Source organism: Gossypium arboreum, chromosome 4, assembly GCF_025698485.1.
Source record: "Gossypium arboreum isolate Shixiya-1 chromosome 4, ASM2569848v2, whole genome shotgun sequence".
NCBI lineage: Eukaryota > Viridiplantae > Streptophyta > Magnoliopsida > Malvales > Malvaceae > Gossypium > Gossypium arboreum.
Genome location: NC_069073.1, coordinates 16,003,037 through 16,015,691, shown reverse-complemented (window position 1 = coordinate 16,015,691; position 12,655 = coordinate 16,003,037). Strand labels below are relative to the sequence as shown.

General features: G+C 34.0%; 1 non-coding gene across 1 annotated transcript; it reads right to left on the bottom strand.

Annotated features, from left to right (window-relative positions):
• Window positions 1-12,206: 12,206 nt before the first annotated feature.
• On the bottom strand, window positions 12,207-12,312 carry LOC128292202 (small nucleolar RNA R71). Its single transcript, XR_008282187.1, has one exon. It is a non-coding gene; the product is annotated as a small nucleolar RNA R71 (small nucleolar RNA).
• Window positions 12,313-12,655: the final 343 nt, after the last annotated feature.

The following is a 12,655-nucleotide window of genomic DNA, read 5'->3' as shown; positions in this document are numbered from 1 at the left end:
GATGTGAAATGACTTGTTTTTTAAAGTAGTTTTATGTACACATGGCTTGTGACACGGGCTGCCACACGGCCGTTTGCCCCACATGGTTGTGTGATCCTTTAAAGTTCTGTGCAGGATTTGTCCACATGGTCACAGTGAGTTACATAGCCTAACCATACGGCCGTGTGACCCTAACTTTGAATCGTACACGGTTTGAAAGAAATGACGTGTGGATTAGCCACACGAGTGTGTGGAGTAGCCACATGGGACACGACCATGTTTAGGGCCACATGGTCTGGTTTCTGTCACACGGCCGTGTGACCATTATTTACACTTTTCACTCAAAATTTATTAGAAGTTCTAATTTAACCCATAATTGATCTCGATTTGTTTTAAATGTTCTGTAAGCTCAAATTATGTCCCAATTTGATTAAAAAGCATGGAAAAGATTGATGATAAATTATTTTGATTTAAAATATGTATTATATTAAGGTTTTGTAGTTGTAACACCTTATAGCTCGGGACGGTGATTGGACTGGGTATAAGGTGTTACATTTAGTAGTATCAAAACTATGGTTTAGTTGGTTCTAAGACCGAACATAACATGCATTGAGTCTAGATATACATGCCACTTTATAACCTGTGAAAGTGTGATGACATTTGATTAATTTGAATTGTTTTTATATATATAAAAAATGTTGTCTGAATCCAACTGAGTAGATTTCGATGAGGTAGAGAGTTTTATCCCAACCACCGATCAGGAGGCTACTCAGAATGAGCCCGTGACTCAAGGGCTGAGAGATATGACGCCAAATGCCTTTCTCCATATAATGAATGATATGTATGATGCTTATTTGAAAGTTAACTCGGTAGCTCAACAACCTTATCCCCTTCATCCTTAAACCTCGACCCAACAGAATGATAAGAGAATTACCATTGATAAAGTTAGAAAATATGGAGCAATAGAATTTGTGGTAATATGAGTGATGACCCAACCAAAGCCGAGTACTGGTTAGACATACTCAGAGGCTATTCGATGAAATGTTGTGTTCACCCAAAGACTGTTTGAGATGCAGTGTGTCATTATTAAAAGATGAAGCATTTCAGTGGTGGTTCATGTTAACTGTAGTAGTATAGAAGGAAAAAATTAGCTAGGATTTCTTTAAAATTGAGTTTCGAAATAAGGATATCAATAAATGATGTTTGGAGAGAAAAAAGAAAGAATTTCTTGAACTAAAACAAGGAGATAGAACAGTGGCTGAGTATGAGAAATAGTTTGTACAGCTCAGCAAGTATGCCTGTGAGATTGTACCTACGAAAGAAGACATATGTGTGAGATTGTAACGGCAATATTAAGATGCTAGTAGGGGCAATAGAAATTCGTGAGTTTGTGATTCTATCTAGTCAAGCTCAAAAGATGGAAGAAATATGTGCTAGTAAGAAGCGAAATAAAGCAAAAACACGTAACTTTGGTAAACGTAATGAACCTAGAACTATTTTTGATTCCCCAAAAAAGAAGATGAAAGAATCGAGTAGAATATTCTCAGTATGATCAGAGTTTTTGGGTAAGGGTCATTTGAAATAGAGTAGTAAGAGACCATCGACTCATTTAGTGGATAGTGTGGACAGTGCTCGAAATACAAATAAGGTCGAATGTAATCAGTGTGGTTGATATCACTTTAGAGTATGAAGATTGAACAAAGGATCTTGTTTTATTTGTGAATCCCCTGACCATTTTAAGAAGGATTGTTCGGATCGAATTAAGCCTAATAAAGATCAGAATACAAAACCTGCTGCTACTTCTACTCGAGGTAGATGACCTAAGAATTGTAATTCAGCTAGAGCTAATAGAAATGGAACTAGAGACATGACGGTTAGATCTGAAGCTAAAGGTCCTATCGAAACTTATGCCACCTGAATGCGATAAGAGGCCTCAGCTCTTGATGTTATTCTCGATACCTTTTCTATCTTTTATATTAGTGTGTATGCATTAATTGACCTTTGGTCGACGCATTCATATATATGCACTAAGTTAGTCATGAAAAGAATTTACCAGTCGAGTCAACTGATTGTATTATTAAAGTAACAAACCCATTAGGTTATAGTGTTATAGTTGACTTGGTATACAAATAGTGTCCGCTGAAAATTCAAGGCTATAACTTTCCTGCTAATTTGATGTTATTACCTTTCAATGAATTCAACATTCTGAGAATGGATTCGTTGAATGTACATGATATTGTGGTTAGTTGTCGACAGAAAAGATTTGATTTGAGGTGTTAGAATGGCAAGATGATTTCTGTTAAATCAGATAAATCTGATTGTGTTTCGAGCATGATTTCTGTAATGAAGCCACAAAAATTGGCCAAAAAGGCTGTAATGCATTCCTAGCCTACATTCTGGATTCTAGAGCATCAGATATGAAAGTTGATCAAGTACCGATAGTTTGTGAATTTATTGATATTTTTTCCTGAAGAATTTTCGAGTTTGTTGCCTAAACGAGAAGTCGAATTTGCTATTGAATTAGTACCAAGGACTGCTTCAATTTCGATTGCTTTATATCGAATGGCTCCAACTAACTTAAAAGCACTAAAAGTACAGTTGCAAGAGTTAATTGACAGAGGTATTATTTGATCGAGTGCATCATCTTGGGGTGCACATATTCTATTCGTGAAAAAGAAAGATTGGACAATGAGGTTGTGTATAGATTATCAATAATTGAAGAAAGTTACAATCAAGAATAAGTATTCATTGCCTCGTATTAACGACTTATTTGATCAATTGAAAGGTGCCACAATATTTCCAAAGATTGATATGAGATCGGGTTATTACCAATTGAGGGTTAAATATGTAGATGTATTGAAAACAATATTTAGAACTTGTTACGAACATTATGAGTTTTTGGTTATGTTGTTCGGGTTGACTAATGCTCTAAAAGCTTTTGTGGATTTGATAAATTGAAATTTTCAACCATATCTTAACAGGTGTGTAGTTGTCTTTATCAACGATATTTTGATTTATTCCAAAGATGAATTCGATCATATCCAGTACTTAAAAATTGTGTTATAGACTTTACGTGAAAAATGATTATACCCAAAGTTTAGTAAATGTGAGTTTTGGCTCAAAGAGGTTGGGTTTCTTAGTCATTTAATTTCAACTGAGGGAGTACGAGTTGATCTGAGTAAGATTTCTGCTATTTTGAATTGGAAGCCTCTGCGAAATGTCTCTAAAGTATGCAGCTTTTTGGGTTTGGAAAGATATTATCAACGTTTTGTTAATGGTTATTGTGTGATTGGGTAAGAATGTTGTGCTTGGTAAAATGGATGTTAGTGAGTTGGTATGTTTAAGCTATTATGAAATATATGGTTATGGTAGTTGTTTATGGTTTATTATGATGTTTGGATTGTAGTGTCAATGAGGGTATATTGGTTAGGCACATAGGTTGATTGTGAATTAGTATGTTTTTACTTATTTAGGTACATTTTGGATGAGTTTTATTGTTGATTATTTCTTAGCTAGGATCCTAAGCATTTGGATGTGAAATGACTTATTTTTTAAGGTAGTTTTGGGTACAGAAGGCCTGTGACACGAGCTACTGCATGTCCGTGTGCCCTACACAGTCAAATAATACAGCCGTATGATTCTTTAAATTTTTGTGTAGGATTTGTCCACACGATCACAGTGAGTTACATGGCATGGCCACACGGCCGTGTGACCCTAACTTTGAATCGTACTCGGTCTGAGAACACGAGCATGTGGAGTAGCCACATGAGCTGGCCTTTATCACATCGCCTAACTACACGTCCGTGTGCCCCTTGTTTACACTTTTCACTCAAAATTTCATAGAAGTTTCAATTTAACTCGGAATTGATTATAGTTTGTTTTAAATGTTCTGTAAGCTCAGTTTAGGTCCTAATTTGATTGAAAAGCCTAGAAATGATAGATGATGAATTATTTTGGTTATGTTTGATTTAAAATATGAATTATATTAAGGTTTTGCAGCTGTAACACCTTATAGCTTGGGATAATGACCAAACTGAGTATAGGGTGTTGCACATTTAAATAGAAATGAATTGAAGTAAAAAAAAATAAAGAATAACGAGGAGGAGATGATGATGATGAAAAATTCACCATTTTGAAGCAAGAAAGAAGAGACATAGAGGTAATTACTTTTTGGAAAGAAAACACTCAAAATTTTGGCCTTCAATTCTTAAAATATATTGCAATTGGGTAGGTAGAGGTTGGGGATAGTGGCAATGTTGGGGATGATTTGCAATTGGTTGTAACGAAGTCAGAGATTGGTGGAGGCAATAGTTGTACTGGTGGTGGCTGTAGGGTTAATAATAGAGTGAAAGTGTTGTGATCGCTAGAAAAAGATACGATAGTGAGTTGCTTGGTGGAAAAATTGGGGTAAGGAATTGGTCTTTCATTGTAAGAGGAATTGGTGTAACTAGTTTAACTCTTTCCTTAAGCGTAAACCTTTTAATTGTAACGTTTTCTCTCTTTTTTTTCTAATGGGAATTTAAGTTTCTTTTAGCTTTTGACTATTCTTAAATGTGTAGTTGTTGCTTTTATTGTTTGAGGCATTTTTGTTATTTAGTATTTTGTGTTTTAGTTAGTTAGGAAGTATGAACTATAAATTCAATGTTGTGTTTTTTTGTTTTTTTGTTTTTACTTAAATTGGTGTTGATATCTTGATTCTCTTTGCTTTCGAGTAAGTTCTATTTCAAAATGCTGCAAATGTTAAAAGTCTATTGTGTTGGGATTTAGTGCCCTTAGTGTAGTATTTTCAAATAAGTATACTTGTATTTTTCGAATAAACTAGTTTGATAAAATATCCATTGATTACGTTAATAGTCTTTATATATTGTCCTTGATTTTTTGCATGCAAAGTAAGATGGAAGAAAATATTGGCTCACTCGTTATCTAATGTTGAACTAAAACTAAGTGATATTACGTTGTCAAATCGTAATATGGAAAGACAACTTTGTTAGGAGAATCCCGGTATGAAAACGATTTTCTTGCATAATAGAAAATTTAAAATTTGAAAACTAACATGATTTGTGATATTTATAGCAACAAACCCTAACCGAATTCGTACTTGTGTTTTCGATTTAGTAGATGTTTGTTGTTCTCGACTTTCAACCAAATGGTTTTCACCACTATTCTTGTATCATGAATTGCTTCAAGTGTAGGCTTGAACCAATTGAATCGAAACACAAAACTAGAAAAAAAATTCTCTTTTATTTCGGGTGAAAATGGAAATTCGCTTTTCTTAATAGAAACTGATAGAATAGTTATTCTAGAAAAATGTATTTGATAGTTGAGAATAAATTTTCTCTATTTTTGGTAGAATAATAAACTCTTCAAAGTTGTGTTAATAGCTCTACCAATGCCATCTATTTATAAGAAGAGAATGTAGAACCCTTGTTGAGTTATAGTGGTTTATTTCAAATAAAAAAAGAACTTCCTACTTAGACTAGGAGTGGGGTGAACGACACACCCTAATATTCCTACTAAGGTTGCTGCCTCTTCGTGTTATATGAAGGGTTTTAGGCCTCTCTCACATCGAGTCCAATTACGAGTACTTCTTGGGCCTTTTAACCCAGTACTCTGTAATGTGATCCAACCCAATTTGATTTTTTCTATTTCCTCAAATAAGCTTTAATATTCTATATTAAACAATTTTTTTCATCCTTATTTTAACCCTAATAATTTTTTTAAGGATTCTACCCCTAGTAAAATTTCGAGAAAATATGTTCAATATCTCATAACTCAATAATGATCGAATGATTTATTTTCATTTTCGGGTGTCAAAACAGCTCAAAAAACATTAACTCATTCTTCCGGTCTTTTTTAAGTAATCCATATAGAATTGCAAATGAATCATTTCCATTTCCATTTTTGGAAACCAACATTCATTTCCAAATAATTCCATTTTTTCGTTTCAGAAAAAACCATAATTATTCTTGAATGTTTTCCATTTCTATTTTCCTATTCATTATGTTCATTTCTATTCAAACTCGTAATTCATTTCAAATTTCAACGAGCTAACGAGGGGACTGATTAGACATATGTAATTAGGGCTCAAATAATTTATAATAAAGTTTTAGTTTTTTGCTTATTAATTATAAACTCATTTAGTCATGAAGTTATTCCACTATAGTATCGTGACTGAGCTCCGCCCAATGACATACCATTATGAAAGCAACTACCCAATGCTCATCAAATGACCTTTTCATAAGTGTGTTACCCTCATAGGATATCCTTGATCTCTTTGGAATAATATTCGTTCTCCCAATATGATCCTATTTTATCTCATGGTAGCTATTACATCTTTCTTTATGAGAAGTCAATTACAATCGAATAGTAATTAAGTTATTTATCACAAAGACGAAAAACCCATGGCCATGTTTACTTTTCATCAACCATGTAATACTAGTGAGAGAATATCATTTACCCATGTTTCGGGCCATGAATTCCATTGTTGTGAATGACGCTACATACTGCAAAAGTCCTACACCCAATGTACCAACTTTCGATTCCTTATCTATTTGTACTCAGGCTTTTACTTACATCAAAGTGTACGAGTCACACATACATAGTTTGCAATCCACTCAGGATTTAGGTATGTCACACTATAAATGTCACAAATAAATAGATCCATAAACGGATTTAGAGTCTATTATACTTGGGTCAAGTCCGATGTACTGTCAATCCAATCTATGTCTTTATCTTTTGAGAGTCATCTGCTCCGATGCCCAAGATAAAACATCTCCCCAATCGGACTTGATAGAAGGCATATTAGTTTTTCAATCAGTTTGCTCATTTCCGATTAGACTAAGGACATATTTAGGTTTGTTTACTAATACAACTTGTCTTTTCGTATTACAATTCGACCACTTATTACTGCTTAATATTAATTAAACATTAGACAACCAGTGAACAACATTTGATTCAATTTTTCTTTACGTGTAAAAACCATGTGAGTACAATGTACAAAATATTAATGTAATTTATGAATTTGTTTTATTAACCAATTTGTTCAAAAAAACTACGAGTTTACTTAGGTGAGAATACTACACTTAAGGAACTAGATCTAACAAACTTGTATTAGAAGATAAACCTAAACATGTCCTTAGTCTAATTGAAAATGAACAAATCGATTGAATGCCTAATATGATGTCTATCAAGTCCAATTAAAAAGATGCTTTATCTTGAGCATCGAAGTGGATAACTATTAGAAGATAAAGACATAAATATGACTGATAGGACTTATAGTAGTCGGACATGACCCAAGTAGAATAGATCTTCGATCCGTTTATGGATTTATTTACTTGTGACATCAATAGAGTGGCATACCTTAATTTTGAGTGGATCATGGACCATGTATGCATAACTTGTATACTTTGATGTAAGTAAAACCCTGAGTTCAAATAGATAAGGAATTGAAAGTTGGTGTGTTGGGTATATAACTTCTGTAGTATGCAACATCATTTACAATAGTGTAATTCATAGCCCAAATAATGGGTAAATGATATCCTCTCATTGACATTACATGATAGATGAAAAGTAAAAGTAATCACAGGTCATTTGTCTTTGTGATAAATGACTTGGTTATTATTTGATAGTAATTGCTTTTTCATAAAGGAAGATGTAATGATTACCATGAGATAAAATATGATTATTATGGGAGAATGGATTTATCCTAAAAAAATTAAGGATATCCTATAAGGGTAGCACACTTATGACAATGTCATTAGATGAACACTTATTAAGTAGCTTTCATAATGGTATGTAATTAGCACCCTCTACCCGACTCGATCATTGGGTTTGGGTACCGGATACTACACTAACTTGAAGAAATTAATAAAATTTTGATTTTGATTTAATTACATAGTTAAAGATGAATATTTTATAATTTTAATTGCTAATACAACTTGTACATAGCAGGTGATATACTCTTAAGAGCTTTATTTCCAACAAATGTTTACAATTCCTAGATGGAAGTTTGAATACATATATAATCAACTTATACCCTGAGGTGATGCCTTTATGCGTACCCCTCTATATACATGAATAGCTACTGTGCACCACTTAACTTGGCTGAGTCTGGATTTGTCCCTCTTGATTTGTTCGAGTAACTAGCTAACCTGCAGTCGAGTAGAAAATCTTATAAGTTCGAAAGAAATTAATAAGATCTGTACGTATAAACATATGGGATCCTTTTAAATTTTTCTATGAAATTGAGTTTTCTAGTTTGGAAGTAAACTCCTTGGATAGGAGATTCCGCGAGCCTAGTTATTAAGACCCATGACTTGGGCTCTCTAAGCCATTTATTGGTGGACCTAGGTTCCTGGTCAGGCTGAAATCGTGATATCTCGTTGGGGTCCATCCCTTTTATTTTCGATCCACATCCCTAATCCTTGTATTGAATTCTCCAGAATGTCGATACTCCATGTTACCCATAATTTGTCGTAATGGGAGTATTTACCGGAGTACATTCTCTTTTCCTTTGGGGAAAGATGCCTACAATGTGGTCCCCATAACACTCGCCGGTTTCATACTTTCATTAAGATGCTTCATCATATTTGACATTTACCTTGGACAGAGCAATAAGATTAATACTATTTTCTCATAGTTATGAAGAAACCTTGTTTTCCACTTCCTCCGCTAGACTTCACTGGCCATTGAACCTGGAACAATCCTTTCCTCCCACAAGACTCTTATTAGCCTACCAAGCCTTCTTGGATGACTTTATGCCGATTCAAAATTTTTTTACTATATTCTATTATAGTCTGTTCTATGTTAGCTTAAACCCTGTGGGATCCATAGCCTCCTTGGTGGAATCGTCCTGTCGTACATTAAGTAGACCTCCTCTCTAAGTAGTCTCTCCCTCTTTTCACCTAAACCGAGTTGAAATTTACCTTTGACGAATTCTCTCCCGAACCTCAGACTTTTCAGATGTGATTCTTTATTTTCTTACATCATGGCGGACTACTCTGTGTTTCCTGTCCCGATAAACTACCCCGTTGTCATAGCCGAACTATGGTCTTACACATTAGACCTCTTTTGAAGTGTTACCCCATAAGGCCTTACCGTCATCGCGGTGCTGCCTCATAGAGCCTGCTGACTACCATTGTGGTGATGCTTTATAGAACCTAAATACTATTGTCACGGTGTCGTCCCGAAGGACCATTTAATATCATTCCTTTTTCACATTTTACCTTGATGTTCAAACACCGAAGTGTCCCCTTCACAGGGGCTGGAGCTTCACACATCGTAGTTTGCTCCCAATAATTCCAAATGGAAAAAATTTAATGGAATTCTAATTTCCCTATTCCTCCTTCCATTCCTCCATCTCGCCATTCCTAACCTTGATACTCAAACACCATAGTGTCCTCTCCGCAAGGCCCGAAGCTTTGTACATCATGGTTTGCACTTAGCAACATTGTATGGCGGTATCTAACAAAAATTCTCATTCCCAAATCCTAACTTTATCTATGCCTTCAATAATTTCCCATACATAACATTACTCAACATTTCATACAAATTATCATTTTACATACATCACGCCAGTTATCTAAACATTTTTTATCAACCATTTAACAATCAACACACAACTTGTAAGTTTACACAATAATGTCTACCATATCCAAAAGGCAAGGTGCAGAAACTCACCTAAATTCCCTTATCCTTAGCAGCTTAGCTTGTCCACACACTAGAGTCTTCATTGTCCTAGCAGCTAAGCATGACAACCATTTAATGGTTAAACTAAATGTGTTCAACCCTTTTAAAACCCAGAATCTAAAATTATGAAGAAGTTTTTAATAATTACTACTTCACCCTTTTTTCAATCCGTAAGTACAAAGAGGTAAGAAAGCTTACCATTTTCTAAATTCCTCTACTACCAAACTTCAATTCTTTTGTCTACTGTGACATGCAGAGCTCCTTTTAGCTACATCCTCTTCTTCTTTAGTACATTTAAAGAAAACAATGTTATGGAAATAATAAGATTTGTAAACAGAATTGAGAGAATTATGTCTTCATACACTCACACACATATATATACTCCTAAGGCACTGTCTTCACTGACCATCTCAACCCTCTATCTTTAATCATTTTTTCTCCTTCTATGAAATCAACCAAATCCATCCTAACTGAACCAGAATTAAGATCCAACCAAATCAAAATTTGGCCACCAAAATTTATAAGTTCCTTGGTGGAGTTCGACAATTTGCTATTTTTTTCAATTTAGTCCTAACTTTTCTTATATTTCAGGTTAATAAAGATGCCCAGGTGTTATAGCCTATGGAGATGCCCAAACCATCCATGAAGACTTGGAATTAGCCAATTCAACCACCTAATCAGCCATGAGGGAATCAAACAACTCTTCCCTTGAATCAAAGACAAAATCAAGCAACATCCTTCCCAAAATAGCATGACTGTCCACTCACCTTCCTTAATTCAAGGTCGGCCACTTCTAGTTAGAAAATCAAGGGATTTTGAGGCTGAAAATAGCTAGGGACATTGGAGTCTCTCTAGTATGGATAGGGAGCCTTTCATCATCAATCCCTCACCCTTTATTCATTAATTTCATCCTCTCATCTTTCATTTTTCATTTTTGCATTCTCTCTACATTTGAGAGAAAATTGAGTGAGCAATTCTAGAGTGTTAAAGCTTTCAAGGCCAACCACCTGAGGAGTAATTTGCATCAAAGCAGAAGAAAAGAAAGGAGGAAACAACCACGAGCAGTGTCACAGAGAACCACCGGATTCTACTTAGAGTTTTGTTTTTCCTTTAATCTGTATTTTTGTTCTAAGTTGAAAAAGATGATTGCAATTTATTCTATTGCTTTTAATTTAATAATGACAACTTAGCTTTGTTTATGATAGAATGATTGGACATTCTTGATTTATATTTTTTTCATAACATGTTTTTAATATTTTGTGCATCAATTGATTATTCATCCAAATAAAATCATAGACATTTTGCTCATACATAATAAATTTTTGACTGCATCTGAAATATTTATTTAATCAAAACCAGATAATAATAAGTGGAAACAATATTTGGGTGGTGCATGTTTGATCTTTTAATGATAAATTAGGTCAAATTATTAATAATATCGAAAGGTATTTATTACCTTGCATAACGTTAGGATTAATGTGATTAAATTGTTTCAGTATAGACATATCACTGTTACTTCACATAAATTTTAAGAAATGATGCTTTATAATATAATTTTTAGTTAAATATGATATAAACATATGCGTGACTATTAGATACACATAGGATTTCGACAAAAGCTTATGACTAAAAATTCTAAGTTAATAAAAAATTGAGTTGCCATGGATTCTTTCGGAACATTTATTAAACATTGTTATGAATTAATTAAGTTAAGGAGTGTTATTATTCTAGCTCATTCATGTCATAGTTATTAAACCTCGTGAATTGTTGCTCCATTTTACATTTTGCATTTTTATTTATTTATTTTAGTTAATTCCTACTTCATGCTTATTTATTTTTCATCACCAACTTGCTTAGTTATAATTTCACAATATTTGCCTATACAGTCCATGTGGATACGATGTTCTAACTCATTACTTTATTTCTTGTTGATGACTATGTATACTTGCACATCTATTGTATATATATTTATTTTGTGACAGATTTTTGGCGTCGTTGCTGGGGACTATGTTTTAGTAATTATTTGTGAAATTGTAATTTGGCAATTTGGTTTAAATTCATTTCGTTTTTATTTTTAATAATTTTTGCTAGTTTTAGGTGATAATGTATCCTTTACGACAAAATCAAAACCAATGAGCTTTTGACAACGCTCATAATTCAGTATTTGTTGTTGATGATAGAGACCACCCTATTTGTCAGTATGCCGTGACTTTATTCAATGAATTCAATTCGGGAATTATGAACCCAAAATTGAGGCTCCTCAATTTGAATTAAAGTCGATAATGTTTCAAATTTTGTGAACAGTAGGCCAATTTAGTGGAATGCCTACCGAAGATGCACACCTACACCTCTATTAAGTAAGCGATTGATTCATACTTGCTAGAGTGACCGAAAAAGCTTTGAGATTGAAGTTATTCCCATACTTGTTGAGAGATCGAGTGCGAGCATGGTTGAATTCCTTACCACCTTATTCAGTATCAACAAGAAAAGAATTGGCTGAACAATTCTTGATGAAGTATTTTTCACCAAGTAAAAATGCCAAGCTCAGAAATGAAATCGCCACATTTCAAAATTTGACGACAAATCTCTCTATGACACGTGAGAGTGGTTTAAGGAGGAGTTGTGGAAATATCCTCATCATGGCATTTCTCATTGTATTTAGTTGGATACCTTTTACAATGGTTTCAATGCATATACAAGACTGGTGGTAGACTCTTCAACCAATGAAGCTCTTCTTTCAAAATCATACAATGAAGCTTATGAGATCCTTGAAAGGATTTCTAGCAACAATTATCAGTGGCCGACTAGTAGAGTAGCCATAGAAACAAGAGTGGTCAGAGTTCATTAAGTTGATACACTTACGTCTTTGGGAGCCCAGGTATCTTCTATGACTTTCATGCTTAAAAACTTTACCACTAACGGTTTTAATGCTTACGTGTCAGGTCAACAACCAAGCTAGTTTGAAAATATCTCCTATGTTTATTATGAA